General features: G+C 35.6%; 1 long non-coding RNA gene across 3 annotated transcripts in view; it reads left to right on the top strand.

Annotated features, from left to right (window-relative positions):
* LOC103882399 overlaps positions 1-22,786 on the top strand; it is a 49,985-nt gene that overhangs the window by 5,671 nt on the left and 21,528 nt on the right. The window contains exons 2-3 of one of the 3 annotated variants that reach the window (XR_004182299.1): positions 1,787-4,390; positions 12,395-12,556. This is a non-coding gene — a long non-coding RNA (uncharacterized LOC103882399). Of the gene's footprint in view, positions 1-1,786; positions 4,391-9,344; positions 12,557-22,786 lie in introns of those variants that run through there. The other 2 variants (XR_004182300.1, XR_644211.4) reach the window with 2 other exon arrangements.

The following is a 22,786-nucleotide window of genomic DNA, read 5'->3' as shown; positions in this document are numbered from 1 at the left end:
TCAATCTCTCCGTTTTGTATAAATGAAGCTTCGGCAAGTCCTTGAAATACACTTGATATCTCAGAGTGGTAGAGAGTGGTGGTTCAAAGTCCAGAATAGTGGTTCAGATTGTTTAGATTCTAATACTAATTGTTACTTAGCCTTTCTGCTTTAGTTTCCTCATGTGTAAAATAGAAATAATATTAGTACATGCCTTATAGAGATGTTGTAAGATTTGAAAAAGAAAACATAGAGATCAAGTTTTGGAAAGTTAAATATTTTTTCATTATAAACTTAATGATTTATTGTGATAAGTGAGAAGTCTATCATGCTTTGCTAGCTTTGTCTAGTTGCCTAAAGTAATTAATGAAAATCTTTTCTTTTTGTCTTCCTACAATCAAAAGAGCTAGAAGCAAGCAGAGCCACGCTAATATTGAATCTGGGAAGCCTAGACAGCTGGGAGTTAATTTACAATTAATGTTTTACCTTGCTAAATACAAGAAGGTGAATCATGCACTCACCAAGGAGTGTTCCTAGGAGTTCAAACACATATGATTGAACCAAATTCAATCCTTATCTGAATATTACTTAGGGTCCTAGCTAAGCAGCCAAATCAAATGCCCAGATAAAGGTGGTTTAAAAGACAGATGTTTCTTTCTTTTTTCCACAGTATTTCAATCCTAAGTAGTCCAGGTAGGATATGGTAACACTATTCAGCTCTCACTACCACAAACACATACTAACTGCCAAGAAGATGAGAAAAAGACAAGGGAAGATACAGCTATCCTCTTTCAAGTCATAAACTGAACATTGAATTTGTTCTATCTATTAAGATACCATTGACCTTTACGTGGCCACACCTGTCTGCAAATGAGATTGGGAAATGTCTTTAACTGGGTGGTCATGCTAAACCCACCACATTCTAGCTAAAATTTAGGGGTTCTGTTACTAAAGGTGGAAAAATTAAAGAAGAATGTATAGGTATGGACAATTAGCAGTATCTTATATAGTCCACACTTCTTATATATATTTTCAGTTTTTTCAGAGGTAGAACCACTCACTCCTCCCTAAAAGAGTCAAAATTCTATGTAGTTATGACCTTCAGCTCAAGACCCAAGGTCTTTGGGTTGTATGAACTACTTTTCTTTAGTTCTGAGTGTGTTCCTTCATTATCTTGCGACCTATAAACTAGAATGTAACTGTTTTTGCTTCTCTCTCAACCCTCATCACATTCAATATACAATGGTGGAGAGAAGAGTGTGTGCACAGAATATCTGCAATAAAAACTGCTTTTTGGGAGAAGGTAGGAATGGGAAATACACAGTCGTTACTCTTCGTAACAACTTATTAAATCTTGCTGTGAAAATACTGTGAACATTCTTAGTCTTGTCCATGAATAAGTTCCTGGATTAGTGTATCTAGTAATGGTTAGTTTGCTTTCGGGTTTGTTTTCTTTTATGGTCCAGGGCTTTTCCTCTTGGAGTTTCTCCCTTGTATTTTGTCCTCCATGGCCACTTCTGAAATGGGCATTGAAAAGAACTCCCTTTTTGAGGGTTGTGCAGCTCTGGGTTTGCTTTAAGTGTCAAACAGCTACAGGCTTTGAAGCTCATGCTTGTGATGTCTGCAACAGTAAAATACTCTTAATAACCTGGTAGACCTCTGGTCTACTTACTTTCAGTCAATTATTATGTGCCAGAAACAATAGTAAAAGATATAATGTAAATATACATTTACTTTATACTTGATAATTTTGCTCCTTTATTTCCTAGCCTAAATGATCTGTTCATCTCTCTGTTTTTCAACTTAGTAAAGGATCAATGGAATCCTATTAAAATAATGAGCTTGCAATGATGTCTCTGATGGAATTCCCAGGATGCAGAACCAAAGATAAGTATTCATGTGAAAATGCTTCATTAGCACATGTTATCTAGGAAAAGCAACAAAGGAGTAGGAAAGTGGACTAAGGTGTTAAGAAAGTCAAGAAAGCTAGTGAAAGGTAACATCGCCTCAAACAGCCAGGGGAGCTTTGGAGATGATGTAGTGGTATAAACCACATTTTTAATGTTGTTTTAATCAAGTCACGAGGGAGCTGGAGTATTTATACTCCTATATCTACTGGTCATTGTTTAGGGGCTGCCCCAGGGTAAATAAAGACATTTATTTTTGCCAGTAATTCTGGCTTTCCCAGTTTGAGGCAAAGCAGTGCCAGTAGGTCAAGTGCAGTCTGCCAAAAAAGAGATGCAGGTGTTGGCTGAAGGAAGAGAAAGCAGTTCAGAAGTTGATGTGAACTGAAATTGTAAAGAGATTACAGTGAGCAGTGGCAGAGTACTGATGGAGTCTGCTTGGGATGGGGAGACAAAATTCTTAATTTGATAATTTTTAATGGGAGGTACTGGGTAGGGGCACAGGTTCATATACTCGTTGGATTGCCTCGCCAGAGGCACCTCTTATCCTTAGCATGTGTTAAACTCTTGTCTCTTTATCAATTTAATTTTTCAAAATAGAAACTACAAAAATTAGGTAACCAATACCATCATTTTGAGTTTTCCAACCCATTTCACTAGAGATACAAAATTTGTCTGAGTTCCAAGACATCACAGATGACAATTTGACCAAAAAATTAAATCACAAGGTCACAGCTTTCCAGACAGCAATGATCTGTCAACACTGTCTATCAACCAGCTACTAAGCCAAAGCCATTTAAGTTCTCTTATAGCATCTCCTCACCTCTAAATATCAAATTCTAGACTATTTCTGATATAAGATCACATGTAGAAATGAAGGCCAAATTAACAGTGTTTTAAAAGATGGATGAATGAAGGATTTGTCTTAATCTAACAATCTTTTTTTATTGCATTGAATTAGGGTTCATAAAAGCTAGATGTGATATATGGACCTGAATTCAGTACTAGTCTTAATTAACAAACTGTAGAGAACATTTTTGGAATAATTGGGAATACTTGGATACAGTTGATTAAATGAAATTAAAATCTTCTTTAAGGAATGGAGATGATTTCTGACAAAATCAGGTTGCAAAGACATGTTAAAATGTATTTATATGAGAAAAAATCTGGAAATATATGAACCATTACTTTATAGTGGTTATCCTAAGTTGTGAAAGTATGTTGTTTCTATTTAGTTTTGATTGTCTGGAAGCCTAAACTTTCTACATTATACTTATGTTGTATAATGTACATTATATATACAATGTATGATGTACATTATATATACAATGTATAATGTACATTATATATACAATGAGCTACTTAAGGATTTCTGTTTTGTGTTATTTATAGATAAACACAAAATTTAGGAAATACTATGCCATGAATTTGACAAAAGTTTACTGTATTTATTATTTTAAAGTGATTGGAAGTCAACATGAAAGCAAATAATCTTATTTTTAAATAGACAATAAAAAATATTCGATAGTACAATTTTAAAAAGATTTAACCTTTCCTCCCTCCTACAAAACATTATTTACCTCTATAAAGATACTTAAAATTTTCATATCCTTTGACACAGCAGTTCCACTTTGAGATATTTACTTTGAGAAAGTTATCAAAGGTGAAGTGGAAAACTTTTACATAAGGATATTTACAGCAGTGATATTTATAACAGCATTATGTTAATAAAAACCTAATTTGCTACTACATGGGTTTTGTTAGATAAATGTATCCCTGTACTATGCAAATATTAAGTTTTTTAAGAAAGTAATTTTTATTTTTAATTTTCAAATTAAATGTTAATATTTATGTGTTCCTCAAATTATTAAAATATAATACAGTGTAAAGGTTCCCACTTGCCCCATCCCCTGTAAGCCCAGATCCCAAATGCCTCACGCCCCCACCCCCCACCCCAAGCCTACAACTGTACTTTCCTTCCAGAGTTTTTGGAATGCATATGCAAACACACAAGCACAGATTTCTATTTTTCTTCTTTTTATACACAATATGTGGGATACTATTAACCTTATTTTACACGGTGCTTTTATTGCTTAATAATATATCTTTAAGTTTTTTCCACATTGTGTGTAATGAGTCCTTATTTTTTTATCATTTTACAGATCATAATTCCATTGTATATTTACCCAGACTTGTATTAATACACATTGAGTTTATTTTTATCTTTTAACATTACATCTGCCCAAATAAACTTGCATATACACAATTTTGTACCTGGGTAAATCTATCTGTAGAATAATTCACTAGAAATGTGATTGTTGGGTAAAGACAATAAGCCTTTGAAATGTTAGTTGATATTGCCAAGTTGCCTTCTACAGGGATTCTATCAACTTACAACTTCCATCAACAGTGTATGAACAACTTCCATCAACAGTGTATGAGAGTGTTTTTCTCTATAGAGTCACTACCAGAGTGTACTGTGAAACTCCTGGATTTCTACTAATTCTGTAAGTGAAAATGATATCTCAGTGTATCGATTATCTATTGCTAGATGACAATAGCCCCTCTCCAAGTACTGACATAAAATAACCATAATTTATTTTTTCTCACCATTCTGTGTGTTGGTCGAGCTATTCTTCTGCTGGTTTTCCCTAGGTTTACTCATTTGGCTACATTAGGTTGATGGGATAACTGGGAAAGCTGGTCATGTCTCTTCATGCAGTCTTCCGTCTTCAAGGCCACACTGGGCATTCTTACAGGGTAGCAGCAGAATTCCAGGAGGCAAACCCCAGCATGTAGCCTTGCATCACATTTTCTGATTTCCCAGTGACAGGGCAAATCACAGGACCCAGCCCAGAGTCAAAGTGGAGGGGATCTCAGAGGAGCATTACTAACTGGAGGCATGATTCCCTTGAGGTCATTTTGATAACTGTAAACCACATTCAGTGCAGGCTTCATTTGCATTTCTTTCATTATTAATGAGTTTGAGAAATTTGAACATCTCTCATGTTTAGCAGCATTTGGCATTTTGTTTTCTATGAAATGTCTATTATGTCTTTAGTCAATTCTAATTAATTATTTATAGCTTTACTGATCTTTGTCTTCTAGACTTTCAGGAATTCTCTCTATATTAGGGATATCATCTATTTTTGTATGACATGATTACAGATATTTTAACTTTTCCATAGACACAATGGCTTCTTTTTAATAAAAATTCTAGCCTAAGATGATACACACACACACACATCTCCTCTGTGTGTATATATAAATATATAACATATGTAACATACATATAAATATGATATATATAATAAATTCATGTACTACATAATGATGTTTTGGTCAGGGATAAACTGCATATACAATGGTGTTTGCATAAAATTATAATACCATATTTTTACTGTACCTTTCCTATACTTCTATGTGTTTAGATAAACAAATACCATTGTGTCACAGTTGCCTACAGTATTCAGTATAGTAACATGGCTGTATAAGTTTGTCGTCTAGGAGCAATAGGTTATGCCATATAAGCTGTGTGTAGTAGGCCTTACCATCTAGGTTTGTGTAAGTACACTCTGATGTTGACACAATGGAAAAATCACCTAATGGCACATTTCTCAGAACACATCCCCATCATTAAGCAACACATGAATATATAAACTTATATATGTGAAATGAATGACACTAATTCTGTGAGGGATGGGAGAGAAAAATTAGAATTATTTTATTATAAGACAGTCATACTACCTGTGAAGTGGTATAATGTTATTTGAAAATCGACTTGAATTAGTTGTAAATGTATATTGCAAACTAAAGTAACACTAAAAAAGTAAAAAAAAAAAAAAGTACAACTCATATACTAAGAAAGGAGACAAAATAGTAACATATATAATGCTTAATTGAAACCACAAAGGGATAGAAAGAGTAGAAGACAAAAATAGGAACAGAAAAAGGGGAACAAAATAGTAACAAATATGGAAGATATAAATCTTAATATAACATTAATCACTGTGAACACCAATTCTCTAAATGTACCAATTCTAGAAATGTTAAGAGTGGATCAAAAAACAAGACTCAATTATATGATGTCTGCAAAAAAAAAAAAAAAAACCCACTGAATATATAAAGACATATAAATGATAAGTAAATGAATAGAGGTAGGTATATGATGCTAACACTAATCAAGGAAAAGCAGGAGTAGCTATACTAATTTCAGAGAGGGCAGACTTCAGAGTAAGGAAGTTATCAGGGATAAAGAATATTACTTAATTATAAAAGGATTAATTCTTCAAAAAGACAGCAATTGTCAATGAGTAGGTGATTAACAACAGAACATCAAAATATATGAGGCAAAAACTGATAGGACTACAAGGAAAATTGGATGAGTCTGCTATTATAGTTGGAGACTTCAATACCCAGTTAACAGAAATGGACAGATTCAGAGGGCAGAAGGCAGTAAGGACTTAGGTGAACTCAATATCATCAATCAACTGGATATAATGAATAGCTATAGAGTGCTTCTTCCAGTAACAGCAGAATAAACAATCTTCTCAAGCTCACATGGAACATTCACCAGGTAAGATTACATTTTGGAATATAAAACACATCTTAACAAATTTAAAAGAATAGAAGCTATACAGTGTCTTCTGTCAGACCTTAATGAAATTAAGCTAGAAATCAGTAACAGAAGGATAGCTGAAAAATCCCAAAATATTTGAAGATTTAACAATGCACTTTTAAAAAACACATTGATCAAAGAAGACATCTCAGGAGAAATTTTAAAAAATTGAACTAAATAAAAATGAAAACATAATTTATCAAAATTTGGGAAATGCAGTGAATGCAGTAATTAGTGGGGAATTTATAGCATTGACTTCATACAGTACTCCTCCCTTATCTGCAGTTTTGCTTTCTATAGCTTCAGTTACATGCAGTTAACCGGGGTTGGAAAATATTAAAAGAGCAATTTCAGGAATAAAAAATTCATAAGGTTTAAATTGTACACTATTCTGATTAGTGGGATGAAGTAGTGAACCATCCTGCTCTATCATACCTGGAACATGAATTTTTATTTGCCCAGCATACCCAGGCTGTATATACTACTTGCCTGTTAGTCACATAGTATCTTGGTTGTCATATCAACTGCCAGGGTACCACAGGGCTTGTGTTCAAGTAACCCTTATCTTACTTAATAATGGCCCCAAAGTACAAGAGTAGTAAAGCTGGCAGTTTGAATATGCCACGGAGAAGCCTTAAAAGTGACCCTCTTAAGTGAAAAGGTGAAAGCTCTTGACTGAATAAAGAAAAAAAAATTGTATGCTGAGGTTGCTGAAATTACAGTAAAAACAAATCTTTTATCTGTGAAATTGTGAAGTAGGAAAAATAAATTTGTGCATATTATATACAGGTTGATGATCTCTTATCTGAAACACTTAGGACCAGAAGTTTTTTGGATTTCAATTTTTTTAAAGAATATTTGCAGAATAGATACTGGTTGAGCATCCCTAGTCTGAATATCCAAAATCCAAAATGCTCCAATAGTCATTTCCTTTCATGTCAGTGCTCAAAAGATTTCATATTTTGGAGCATTCGGGATTTTTGATTTTTAGATTAGGGACACTCAGCCTATGTAGCGTTTGGCACTTTTCATGGTTTCAGGCATCCACTCAAGGTTTTGGAATGCATCCTCTGCAGATTAGGTGGGACTATTGAAAGTCTCAGGATACAAAATCAATGTGCAAAAATCGCAAGCATTCCCATACACCAATAATAGACAAACAGAGAACCAAATCATGAGTGAACTCCCATTCACAATTGCTACAAAGAGAATAAAATACCTAGGAATACAACTTAACAAGGGATGTGAAGTATGTCTTCAAGGAGAACTACAAACCACTGCTCAAGGAAATAAGAGAGGACACAAACAAATGGAAGATCATTCCATGCTCATGGATAGGAAGAATCAATATCATGAAAATGGCTGTACTGCCCAAAGTAATTTATAGATTTAATGCTATGCCCATGAAGCTAACATTGGCTTTCTTCACAGAATTAGAAAAAAGATTACTTTAAATTTCGTATAGAAACAAAAAAGAGCCTGTATAGCCAAGACAATTCTAAGCAAAAAGAACAAAGCTGGAGGCGTCATGCTGCCTGACTTCAAACTATACTACAAGGCTACAGTAAAAAAAAAAAAAAAAAACCAGCATGGTACTGGTACCAAAACAGATATATAGACCAATGTAACAGAACAGAGGCCTCAGAAATAATGCAACACATCTACAACCATCTGATGTTTGACAAAGCTGATAAAAACAAGCAATGAGGAAAGGATTCCCTATTTAATATATGATGTTGGGAAAACTGGCTAGCAATATGCAGAAAACTGAAACTTGACCCTTTCTTTACACCTTATACAAAAATTAACTCAAGATGGATTAAAGACTTAAACCTAAAATCATAAAAACCCTAGGAGAAAACCTAGGCAATACCATTCAGGACACAGGCATGGGCAAAGACTTCATGAGTAAAACGCCAAAAGCAATGGCAACAAAATCCAAAATAGACAAATGGGATCTAATTAAGCTAAAGAGTTTCTGCACAGCAAAAGAAACTATCATCAGCATGAACAGGCAACCTACAGAATGGGAGAAAATTTTTGGAATCTATCTATCTGACAAAGGGCTAATATCCAGAATCTACAAGGAACTTAAACAAATTTACAAGAAAAAAAAACCCCATCTAAAAGTGGGTGAAGGATATGAACAGACATTTCTCAAAAGAAGACATTTATGCAGCCAACAAACATATGAAAAAAAAGCTTACCATCACTGGTCATTAGAGAAATGCAAATCAAAACCACAATGAGATACCATCTCACACCAGTTAGAATGGCGATCATTAAAAAGTCAGGAAACAACAGATGCTGGAGAGGATGTGGAGAAATTGGAATGCTTTTACACTGTTGGTGGGAGTGTAAATTAGTTCAACCATTGTGGAAGATAGTGTGGTGATTCCTCAAGGATCTAGAACCAGAAATACCATTTGACACAACAATCCCATTACTGAGTATATACCCAAAGGATGATAAATCACTGTGCTATAAAGACACATGCACACATATGTTTATTGCAGCACTATTCACAATAGCAAAGACTTGGAACCAACCCAAATGTCCATCAATGATAGACTGGATAAAGAAAATGTGGCACATATACACCATGGAATACTATGCAGCCATAAAAAAGGATGAGTTTATGTTATTCGCAGGGAGATGGATGAAGCTGGAAACCATCATTTTCAGCAAACTAGCATGGGAACAGAAAACCAAACATCACATGTTTTCACTCATAAGTGGGAGTAGAACAATGAGAACATGGACACAGGGAGGGGAACATCTCACAATGGAGCCTGTGGTGGGGTGGGGGGGAGGCGGCGGTGGCAAACTAGGGGAGGGATAGCATTAGGAGAAATACTTAATGTATATGACAGGTTGGTGGGTAGCGCAAACCACCATGGCATGTGTATACCTATGTAACAGACCTGCACATTCTGCACATGTATCCCAGGACTTAAAATATAATTTAAAAAACAAAAAACAAAGAAAGATCTAAAATCAATCATCTAAGTTTCCATCTTAGGAAACTAGAAAAATGGAGTCAATGAAATACAAGGTAAGTAGAATAAAATAAATAAAAATAATTTTGAAAACAGGAAATCAGTAGGAATAATTAGTGGAAGTAAAAGCTGGCTCTTTAAAATAAACAATAAAATTGATAAGCTATTAAACATGCTGACTAAGAAAAAAAAGAAGAGAAAGCAAATGACTAATACCAGAAATGAAAGAGGAAACATCACTACAGATCCCATGAACATTAAAAGGATAAATAAGGAATATCATGAACAACTTTTACATATTAATTTGGTAACTTATATGAAATAGACAAATTCCTTAAAAGACACAATCTGCCAAAACTCACACAAGAAGAAATAGACAATCTGAATTGACCCATATCTACTAAAAAAGTCAAATCAATAATTAATAGCCTTCTAATACAGAAAGCACCCAAATTAGAGGGCTCACTGGTGAACTCTACCAAACATTTAAGGAAGAAATTATAACAATTATCTACAATATCTCTCAGAATATAGAAGCAGAGGACCTGCTTGTAACTCATTCTATAAGGTCAGCATCACCCTAACAGTATGCCAGACAAAAACATTATAGTAAAAGAATATTACAGAACAACACCTCCCATGAACATAGATATAAAAGTCCTCAACCAAATATTAGCAAGTTTAATTCAACAATGTATATAAGGAATTATGTACCACAACCAAGTAGTATTTATCCTGGGTATTCTAGGCTAGTTCAAGATTTGAAAATCAATATAATTCATCATATCACTGCTTTGTAAATTTCCCATATTGTGATTATATTTCTTTTATTTTTCTTTTTAAAACTAGAATTCAAACACATAAACACAAGCAATTTTCTTTCAATGCATTTTTCTTTAACAGTTTCTGTTTAATGTCTATTTATTTTAATTGAGTTCTCTATTTGTGACAATTATGGAAAAATAATTTTCTCATTTTTAGTAAAAACACTTCTATAATTTATGTCTACTTTTTAGTACACAGAGCCATAATCAAGCTACTTAAAAGGAAACACAGAAATCTTGACAGTTGTAACTGTGGATAAAATATAAACAAAAACTCTAGTAGAGTCTTTCAAACAATTAAATTGTGCACTCAAAAATGTAATAAAACATACTGTATATAAACTATATAGATAGTAAAGGTAGTTTCCTTCATGTGTATAACCTTGAATTCATTCCAATCTGTTTTTTTAAAAGTTTGCAATGTAAGCATATACTAATCAACTTCACTTGGGGTGATAGTGTTTCCCAAGTGGACAACATTCTTAGTCAATTAATGCAAAAGAGATAAAGTCTGGACCAAGGTCAGAAGTATATGAATCTCTTTAGAGCAACCTAGGCGTAGGTAGCTGAGGAATTAATTATATTTGAATTTGAGAAGAAGACGAAGGTCAATCACTATATCAGTTATTTAACCTCAGAGAATTATCTCCATCTCAGATAATTCTGGAAACTCATTAAAAGACCTAGTGGATTAGTTTCTTCTCTGAAACACAGGGTAAAAATCATGGACTAACAAGCAGAAGTTATGACATGGCAAACCCGAATTAAATAAATGGTTTCTATGACGGGAACTAGAGAACTTATTTTGAAACTGCTTGGTTTTGTTAAACATAAGGAGGTGAAGGGTTTTATTTTCCTAACTGAGGAACTAGCAGATAATATTCCAGGAAGCTTTTCATGTCTTTAATAGGAGTGGATGCTGGAATCAAAATACAACTTTCCTTACGTGAAATCTATGAACTTGAAAGGAAATGGAACATGTAGTGCTTCTTATTAAGGACACTATTTTACATTGAAACCTCAATATAATTTTATGCACCTAATATATATAAAAACATTTGATTAAGTATAGATTCCTTAATCCCCATTCAAAAAGTAGAAACAGTGATATAAGAACTCCAGGATTAAACTCATATTTTAATACAGAAATAAAGCAGAAGTTTAAAAAATTTCCATATTTTTTCCAAGACAAAATTTTGAATATCTGCATAATATAGAATCAAAACCACTTCTGGTTGTAGCCCTCCCATCACATAATCTTGCTTACTGGTACCTCTCTCCCCCATCACATACATTTTGGCATTTGTTACAGAATCTATCTGGTAATAACAATGCCTCATTAAGAACATGTTCTATGGAATAGACACCAAGTAGAAGATAACTATAAGCCTCCTTAGTGTTATTGACAATGTCTAGCTATAAATTTGCCACAAAAATCTGAGTGTTCCAATTGGACAAATGTCTACTCTCTAGTTTCTTTGGCAGTGACCAAAGGAGCAGGGTGAAGCAATGTAGACATGGTTTCTGGGCACCAGGGGTCATTCCTAGTGCATGGGGCTCTGTAATAGAGACATTCATACTGACAGTTGCTGACTTCAGTCTTGGAAGACAAGAAAGTAAAAACGAAGATACCGCGAAATGAGCAGGGGATGAAATACACGGGCAGTGTTTATAAGGAAGCAAAAAGAACACATTAGTGAACAGATAATAAAAGGCAAAACTGCATATTTGTGTTTAGTTGCAATAATTGGAAAAGTAGGAAGGACCTTGGATGTTCTTTCTCTCTTTTTATCTTAGTGACTGCTATATGATTCTTTTTCTTCTTTCCAGTATTTGAAACATATTTTCCTATTTCCTATCTCACATCTTCTCTCTTTGGCTTCAGCCTATGTAACAACGAGTATTAGATTCATCATTTTTAAAACCTACAGTGATATTATCACATCAGACTTATCCCATTCTTATTCAAGATCTCATCATTTATTGTCAAGAACAACTAAATATATCTCATTGGCCATACTTTCCTAACTTGTTTTCTCTTCTCCTTTACCTTTAATAACTCATATCTAGCAAGGAGAACATGAAGAAATAGTCTCCTCTGCAGAAGACTTCAAAATTCTGGGATTCCTGTGCTTTCTGCCAGGAATTGGGAGGTAGCTGCTGCCTGGCCTTGAAACTGCCCAGAGCCAGAAGACTCCAGTTTCTGCTAAATAAGCACTGATTTCTCAACATGTGAGTTTCAGTCCTCCTTGTGTAGACACTCTTGACACCTGAATATGCACTGGTTTTCCATTATTAATTATAATCCTGGCTGTGTGTACTACTGAATCCTTGGGTTGCAGGGCTGGAGGATGATAAGCTGTGATGAGGGTTACTGGCTAAGGCAGGAGAAGTCACTTAACATATAATATTTGCACTGGAATTAATGCAATAATGCTTTTCAAATTTTTTGCTTATTTTTTTGAGATAGGGTCTCACTATTGTCCTGGGCTCACGCAATCCTCCTGCCTCAGCCTCCTGAGAGGATGTGATTACAGGCACATGTCACCATGTCTGGCTGTAGTGCTTTTTAAACAGAACAACCACAGTTATGGTGAAACTCTCATCCTGGTAAATGGTAGTTAGCCCTTAATCTTCTTTTCTGACTCAGTCATCTCTGAGACTAGCAGAAGCACAGAGTGATGAAGCTAGGCTCGCATATCTAAGGAGGTATCACCTGGGCCAGTCTGCCACTTTAAAGGTGAGAAAACTGAGCTCTAGACTTACTTAAAAAATACTCTTTGTTGCTTTCATTATTCTCAAAAGGTTGCCCCATATACTAACTACTGGTGTTGGCTGTATCCTTTTGTGTAAAAATGGACAAAAAAAGAACATATGCTTAGAACTATGCATTGCCTACTCCCATCATATCTGTACAAATTTACACAAAGGTATCATCAATTTTTAAAATTCTCGGTCAAGTAGTCATCATCTATAGAATATGAGTTCAATTATTTAGTGGCTATGCAAACAAAACATCAGTCAACATGATTTTGGAGAGTGTTTTTTAATGTGTTCGGTAAAGAGGAATATATCTTCACCTGTGAAGACGTCTGAAATAAAATGTTTTGGAGGTCAAAATGTCGAGTAGCATTTTATGTAAGGATTAGGTTCTAAAACCCACTCTAGATTATAATTAGATATAGTTAAGTTCACTTTGTAAATATTGTGCAAAACCCTATGAAGTGTAGCAAACACAATTTTATGCATACGTTTTTAATGCAGAGTAATGTATGGAACTCATTAAATTAGTCCCAAGGAAAATACAAAAAGAAAGGCACTGTGCCTCTGTCTGCACGTTGAAACCATTCTGACTTTAAGATAATAATTGGGCTTACTCAATTCTGTTTAATGTTAAACTTCTATTACCTTAATGCATTTTCATAAAAAAAAAAAAAAAGACTGTCTTTGCTCCAGAATCTTCCAGGTATGCATAAAGCAACGGAGAAGCATTTCTTCTTCCATGGCTTTACATTGAGTAAGTTCTCCCCCAACACACTCATTTTTCAGTTAAAACCTTATGGTCATCTCAAATTATGGATGCAAAACGTGAATGGTCTTTAGAAACACTCAAAAAGCATATTTTGAAAATGTAGATTATTGATACCCATCCCGAGAAATTCCTGTTCACTAAAGTTCAGAATGGAGGTTGAGACCACACACATTTTAAAAAAGAAAAGTTTCCCCAATGAATCAAATCATCAGCCAGATTATAATAGCACTAATGTAGGAGATCCAGGAAATAAACGACAGGACAAATAATGCCAGATGCCTATCTGTTAAGGCTCCCAGCCTCTTAAACAGTCCCTTCTACCAAAGAGCCCTGTCAGCAGGCCTCCACTTCTGCTGCCACTAAACTTCCAGGTTGTCAAAACTTGATGGGAAGAGACACATGCCTAATTAGTCCTTGACTATCTTCCAGGGCAGAAGATGACCACAACTCCAGCTCTGAACAGTAGGCTATGTGCTCATTTTATTCATCCAGTGTGTGACTAAGACACCACATTTCTATGGGGGAGAGGTGGGAAATGAAAAATTGGCAGAAAACTATAAAATTAATTCTCTTTGAGCTGTGCAGCTCCCTGCCTGGAATATTTCACCATTCATCAGCCAACTGAAATTATTTTGATACTTCCTCTTTGGCAATGAAAACCTAGAGGAAAGGAAAGTTTTCCCTTTCCTTTTACCCATACTTCCTTTGACTAATTTTTGTTATACCAGGGAAGGGTAAACTGTCCTGACCACACACAGAAGCTGTTCTCCCAAGTTTACTGCCAGCTGTGTGCAATTTTAGGATGTTCAAATCTCTAAAAATGTAACATTTACTGATCCTACTGTCAGATAAGTCCCTCTGGAATGTTCAGGATGTATGTATACACCCTCTGCAGTTGGATCTTGGACCAGATGTAGGAAATAATGTACCATTCCTTTACAATACAGGGAATAGGCTCAGTCTCAGACCAAACACAAAATCAGAAACAGTTTTCTTTAGGTGCCTTTTTCTACTGTCCCAATTAGCCTAGGTCCTGTGCTGTACCCACAGTACCCACCAATCCTCCGATTCCTTCCTGGCTAGTAGCACCTTAGCAGGAGACCTTTATCAGTCACTCAAATCACACCTATAGGCATCAAGTTCTGTTCTATGAAGATAATGTTTGACTGTGATCTACTGTGATCAGTGCACTCTGAAAAAAATCAACTTGTGTTAGGTATTGTTAGCTCCTGGTGGGTTCATGCTTTAGCTCTTGTGGTTCAGTACAAGGCTCAGAGAAGGCATCCAATAAGTGTGCACTAAATGAAGAAAGAAGCATGTTTTCCTTCAAATGGGAGTCCTCTGGAAACAGTGCGTTACTTCAGTGGAATAACCGGTAATTCTGGAGGTTTTCATCTGGCTCTAAATCAAATATGACTTCTCATACCTCTTATGCCTGAAATGGCTTCAAGAAAGAACTAGAACTGGAATAGAAACAATTTTCAGTAAAGTGGCAGGATATAGTCATATTTTATCTCAATATGCTATAATCTACATGAGAGAATGTCTTTGAAAAGCAATTTCAAAGGAATTTTAGAGTGATTATTCCCAAATAATAGCTTTCGGCATTCAGCTACTTTAGAATCTATTCTTCCTTCCTGTGAACAGGCCCACATTACCTACCCAACTCTGTTTCCATGACTTACTGACAAAGTTCTCTGTAGATTACTGTTCTCTGCTCACTCTAGGCCCAATTTTATTTGACAATACACTATTTCATTTATTAACTCTCTTGCTTCCCGTCTCTGCTTGTTGAAAGTGCCTTCATTTTTCCACATGCTAGCCCTATTCTCTTTCTAAATAAAACCCTTCCAATGGCTCTGGCCATTTCTCTGTTATTTTGTTCATCTGGCTTTGTGCTCTTCCTGTCTTCACCATGACCATCTCATATTGTTTTGTAACTATTTCAAATGGATTTTAAATTATCTAGGAAGTTGAAAAAGATTCTGTCCTAAATATTCTATGTATGATGAAAGAAATTAATTTTTAAATAAACATTTATTGAATTAAATGGCATCAAAGTAATCATTTCAACTCACCAATCTCATAGCTAAAAATGATCATTACAAAATACATTGTTTAGGGTCGCTTAGGGAGAATGGCAGAAGATCATCTATTTTTACAGTCTCTGCCACCAGGCCTGTGTGATTGGATCTTTTTCTGAGATTCCAGAAGCTCCAGAGGACAATCATGGACTCACGTCAGGACACAGAATACGTTTTCCAAGTCTGTATAGTTTACAGCCAAGGTGACTATTAGGCCAAACCGACTTACTCAAGGTTTTCTTGATGAAGACGAATTTGTATATTTCGAACATTTAAAAATCCTTTGAGAGGCCTTTTGTGAACCAATAGAAGTGTGTCCAATTATTCAATCAATGTGGCCAAATATTACGTAGTGGCCTATTTTTGCTAGAAGATATTATCTCTTTCAAATGGACAACACACATCATTTTGGTTATTATCCTCTATAATTACTCACTCAGATGTTGGCTAATAAAAGATATCTGATCCATGAACTATTTCTATTTATTAGAAAATGAAGAGTGTTTGAGATCTGAATATTTTACACAAATGTATAAGCTCCTGTGCCAAGGATAAGCCCCCATATTTGTCCTCAGTAGAAATTGTTCACGGTTTCCATTTTCTTGAAACCGTTGTAGCCTTGGGCAGTGGAAACACTGATGACCATCAAGGCTTTTCTGACAAGAGAGAGAGTGCTTTGCATCTTCTTCCGATCTATCACAATTAGAATGGATGAATGAAAAACATCCAGCCTGCACTAGATGGGGGTTCTGTGTGACTGCAGGCTGGGAAACACTCACAGTAGCTGCTCGACTGCCCTGGACCCATCAGCTGCACTTCATTATGGGACACATTCACCTTCTTAGGAGAGTTCAGGGCTGCATGTCTCTGCCATAGCAGCCTGGCTACATTGCACAGCATTGTTTGACACTTCCCTGGAATTGAGATGTCCCTCCCAGGATGTCTGAGTTCATTCTGGTTGCTATAAAAAAAAAAAACCATAAAATGGGCAGCTTAAAAACAATAGAAATTTATTTCTCATAGTTTCTGTAGGCTGAGAAATCCAAGATCAAGGTGCTAGTAGATTTGGTGTTTGGTAAGAATCAGTTTCCTGGTTCATATTTGGGACTTCTATCTGTGTCATCACATGGTGAAAGGGGCAAAGGAGCTCCTTTGGACCTCTTTTATAATGGCATTAGTCCCATTCATGAGGGCTCAGCTCTCATGACCTAATCAACTCTCCAAATGCCCAACCTCTTAATAACATTACCTTCTGCATTAGGTTTCAGCACAGGCATTTGCGGGGACACAAGCATTCAGACCACAGCACAAAAACCAGCATCTTTACTCAGAAAGCTGGATGCAAACAGGGCCTCAAAGAGAGTTTTCAGTTTGCGTTTTTTCTTTGCCAGCCAGCATGCAGATGGAGGAGTGGGTTGGGAGTATGGTGGGTGTTTTCATGTGAATATTTTGGATGGCAGTAAATGGGGATGCTAATAAACATTTATTCCTGCCTTCACTGCAGCTCTGTGGCTGTCCAACTGACACTTTAGCATCTGGTGGAGCCCTGTGTAGGTTAACTGCAGATACCATGCACAGCAGTCCTTATAGAAAAATTGGACAGAAATAGGAAGAGCTGGAATACACACAGCCTCTTCACTGGGCACTGTTTTGCAGTATAACCACCTGCAAATTTACTATCCTAGGTCAGCTCATTCACATTGTTTCAGATTTTTTTTTTCCAAAGCAATCACCTAGTTTCAAGGTGAGTTTTGTGTGTGCATGTGTGCTTTGTTTGTTTGTTTCCTCAGTAGGCAATCAGGGAAAAGGCTAAATAGAATCACCATGAAATGTATCACTGTAATTTGAAAATCTAGAGATAAGGAGACAAGGTAACTCTCACAGTTTGTTTTACACACTATTTTTAGTTTATTCTGCTCACCTCAACCTCATAACTAAAAGTAGTGCTCAGCATCCACCTAGTGTATGCCAATAAATCTTGGCAGAAATTTATGTTGAAGTCAGCCTTTGTATGAATAATTACATTTGTAATTATGCTACAACTCCCAAACCCAAATGCTACAATACTTAGCTAATTTCAAATACATAATAAGTTCTCAGTGTTGAATAGTTATTGCTCTCATTTTCTTCATGGAAACTTAAATTGGAGTCCCAGCAATCAAAAGAATTGTGTGGTTTTGAGAAAGTCATCTGGCTTTTCTGGGCTCCAATTTGCTTATCTATAATATAAAGCATAGGGTTGTGGGGGTAGATTGAATAGGAGAAATTTCAAGACCTCTTTCTAATTTCACATTTTATAGTTTATGGGAAGAGACATCTTCCCATAAACCATAAATGCCTTAAGGAATACCTACTTGTATCTTGTGATAGTCCCAAATCAAGTTTAAAAAGTGGAATACATGTTAGAAGTAGAGTGCTTTCACAGATTCTTTTTTTTTTCCTGATTAATTTAATTGTTTGGTTTAAGCATCCAAGCTGCGAGAACTTAATAGTTTGGTGAACTCATGAACATTTGCAAAGAATCATTGGTTTTTCAGGGCAATTGCACAAGCTCAGTGCTCTCATGCTTTCATGGAGCAATTGCAACAATTCCCAAACCCAATGACCTGCTTTCTCAGGTTGATATTGGTCTTACTTCCTTTAAGAAAGTGATTCTTGAGCAAAATTTACATCCAAGTATTATTTATTAGAAGACAAATTTTCATTGATTACGTATTCATTTGTTATTTCATTCACCAAACAGTTATGGGGCACAACTAGGTCCTGGTCAATTGGGAACTGCAAATATAAATAAACTCTTAATGATATCAAGAACTACACATAGGGAGACACAGTTTTCAACAAATTCATAACCCCCTCCCCGACTGACCTTTTATATAATTTCTCAATTGGTCTCTGGAGAAAGGAATACTAAGAGAATAAGTTAAAGTGAATATACCCTTTTGTAATTCATATGTTATATCCAAGAAGATAGAATGGACTAAAATATGATGAACAATCTGTGTTAAAGCAATATATCAGGGTGTAAAAGGCAAAGGCATTAATGAATGCTGGGAAATTTTCCATGTTTTCATCTAGCTACATGTCTTCATTCAACCATTTATTCATTCATTGATTTAAAAATATTTATCAAATGCCTAGTATGTGCCAAGTATTATGCCAGGGAAAAGAATTGACAGTTTCTCCCTCCCTCCAAGAGCTGACATTTTAGAATGGGATGATGAGAGTAGGTACCTAAGGCAGAAAATGCTTTCTGTTATGATATATCAAGATTTTTGAAGTACCAGGAGTCAAGGATGTCTTCATGTGACTTCATGTGACTGGATGAAGAAAAAGATATCCTGAGATCTAGAAAATTAGTAGTAGTATTCAGGTAAGGTGCAAGGTTAGGACTGAAGCAAAGAAGAGGAGGAGGAGTGTGTGCCATGCAAAAGAAAGGACCAGCATGCACCAAGGTCAAGAGAGGAGAGAAAGCAGGAAATGAAATTAATTCCATTTTCTCAATGTGTTCACCTCTAAAGAGGGCAGGGAATGGCATAAAATGGGGTTGGTAATATAAGGAGAGAGAAATGTTACAGGGCCTAGTAGGGGTTGTAGGCAAAAAAATGATGTGTTTAGTTCTGGATATTAGGGTAATCACTCAAATTTCAGTGTGAAAAATGTATTGAACATAGAGCAATTAGGAGACTGATACAGGAACCTAATTGTTACTACAAGTTGTTATTACTGAGGTAGTAACCTAATTGTTACTACAAAGGAGATAATGACTTGAAGTAGAAAAACATCAGTGTTTTCTGGAAAGAGGAAGCAATATTTTAAAATTTTATTAAAGATAAAATTTTGCTATGTTGCTCGGGCTACATTTAATTCCCAGGCTCAAGCAATCTTCCTGCCTCAGCCTCCCGAGTAGCTGGGACTACAGGCACATACCATTGTGGCTGGCTAAGAGGAGGCAATTTTGAAAAATCATTAGTAAATGGAGGGTAGATATGACTTTTTGATTAGATGTAGGAATTAAAGAAAACTTTTATTGGGTTTCTGCCTGGATTATGATGTCATTCATTGGCCAAGATGGAATAACTGATGGAGGATGAAGTATATTATTGAGAAGGCAGAGGATGACTTGTATTTCCAAAATTCTGAATTTTATCTGCATATGGTATATCCAAGTGCAGTTTTCCAGTGGGCAGTTTCTTTGGCTTAGATTCAAATCTCAGGGAAGAGAGGAGAATTCAAGATTGGGGAATCATCATTATAAAAAACATAATTGGAGACAGGGGGATCAAGATGGACTGTATGAAATCACCCACTGAGTACAATAGAAGAGGTTAGAGTACAAGACTTTAAATAATATTAATATGTAATATATATGTAATAATCTTAGTAATATTTACTAATTAACAAGAGAAAGTATTCTAGCAAGGAGATTGAAGTGAGTGATCAGAGATGTTGGAGGAAAAAGCATTTTTGTACCAAATGTCACTAGGATGTTCAGCTTGACATTTATCTCTTTGTACTCAACTTATTTCCTTTCTTCTGAGCTCATCTGTGTACTGCAGAGGATTAGACCAATCACAACTACATTTTCCAGATTCCTTTGTGAATTTAGTTTGGTCAATGAGAGGTGCTGGCTGGAAATTAAAAGATGTAAAGAAGGGACAAGCTACTCATCTTTTACTGTCATTCTTTTTGGTGATCTTCCAGCAGCAGTGACAATGTCCACCAGGCACTATGGGCTCCCCCAGTGTCAGAAATTTCCAAACAGAGGTTTCACCAGCAGCAGCATTTTTTTCCACCAGTGTCAGCTGTAAGTGCACTCCTGAGTGGTGGTGAAGCTACCTATTGCCTTATTTGTCCTATCATAGACATAGTAAAAGTTTCCTGGAGTTACTTCCTGTGCTAACTTGATTTCTGCTCTTGTTTCTTTGGCCTTTCAAACACCCCAAATTCCTAAAAATGACTTACAAGATACTGCATGATCATGCCCTGGATAACTTTTCTTAATAATTCTTGTTGTTCTTTTCCCTCATTTAAAATTAGCACTCCAATAGACTTGAGGTTATTTTAATTCTTCCATTTATGTAAATAGTTTTCTTCTCTTCCATCTGAAACATCTGGCGTGTGTTCTTGGTTGGACCTAAACTTATTTAGAGCTCCTGCTGAAAAGAGGATTGGCATTGTATGTGACAAGGAAGTTGCTGAGCATTTTGACAGGAACTATTTCAGTGTAAAAGTGGGATAAAAATCAGACTGCTGGGGGTTCAGGAGATTGAATGGTGATTAAGTCCAGAAAGCAAGGACAGATGCTTTCTGGAAGTTCAGTCATGAAAGGGAGGAGAGAAAGGGAAGGCAGATAGGACAAAGCATTCCAGCCTTGCAATAACGAACACAGTAGGTTGTAATCATATGTCGTGAATTGTGATTAATCTAAATTGAAATGTGCTGTAAGTATAAAGTAAATTTACTGGATTCCAAAGACTTAGCATGAATAAAGTAAATGTCTCAATAATTGTATAGGATTATATGTTGAAATGAAAATATATTAGATACATTAGGTCCAATAAAATAGTATTAAAGTGAATTTAATATCTTTCCTTTTACTTTTGTTTAATGCAGTATCTTAGTATATTTGAGCTGCTATCACAAATTACCATAAACTGGGTAACAACAAAAGTTAATTTCTTATAGTTCTGGAGCCTGGAAAGTTCAAGATCCAAATCCTGGCAGATTTAGTGTTTGGTGAGGGCCTCCTTCCCAATTCACAGACAATTGTCCTCTCCTTCTGTCCTTGCATGGAAGAACGGTTGAGGGAGCTCTTTGGGGTCTCCTTTTTAAGATTTCACATCTCATTCATGAGAGCTCTGCCCTCATGACTCATCACCTCCCCAAAACACCGCTTTCTAATACCATTACACTGGAGAGTAAGATTTCAACATAGGAATTTGGGGGATCATACAAATTCTGTCTATAGAATTCGTAGTTACTAGAAAATTTAACATTGCAGGTGTAGCTTTCACAGTGCTGTTCTAGACTGATTGTAACCACCAATAGTATCATACTGTGTTTTTATGTGTTATGGCCTACATGGTACCTGATTTAAATAGTTAAGACCTAAAACATATCATATGCATGTAAAGCAATCTTTCATCAGAGCAAGCATAGATAAAATGCAAAAAAAAAAAAAAAAAAAAAGCTACTTAACCCTGATCCTATAATTAGAAAAATAAATAACTAATTTTCTATGCTCAGAAGACTCTTGAGAACAGTTGGAGTTTGGTAGCTGACACGATCAAGATTTACACTAGGAAAGTAATTATCATGGAAGAGTTATAAGGTAGAATTGGGAAAGGAGAGACTGAAGGCAAGGAAACTACTTAGAGGGCTTTAGTTAGAGTGCCAGGGAGAGGTAATGGAGGCCCAAATAAAGGCAGTGTACATGGAATCAAAAGGAGAAGGTAGTATAGTCAATATTGAAAAATAATTATCAGTATTAGAATAATGATTAAATGTAGAGGTTTCAGAAAGAGCCACACTATGTAGCAGCTGTGCGGTCACTGTTGATTTAGATCTGGCACTCAGGTTTCTGATGAGTTTGTTTGGAAAGGGAAAATGTTACCATCTTTAAAGAAAATTTACTTATATTGCTGGTTTACAAGGACCAGTGACATCACTGCATGCTCTGATGGTGCAGCCAAACCTCCTTATCCGAAGTATTCTGAAATCTACAAATAGTAGGTTTAGTGGTAATGATATCGGAGACAACTTCCCCAGCTCTCACCACCAATTAAGCACTTAATCAGAGCATCAGCTGATGACTAATATGACATCACTCTTTAATGATGCTGA

The sequence above is a fragment of the Papio anubis genome, chromosome 2, assembly GCF_008728515.1.
Source record: "Papio anubis isolate 15944 chromosome 2, Panubis1.0, whole genome shotgun sequence".
NCBI classification, from domain to species: Eukaryota; Metazoa; Chordata; class Mammalia; order Primates; family Cercopithecidae; genus Papio; species Papio anubis.
The sequence above is the reverse complement of the archived record's forward strand: the minus strand, read 5'-3'. Positions and strand labels throughout refer to the sequence as shown.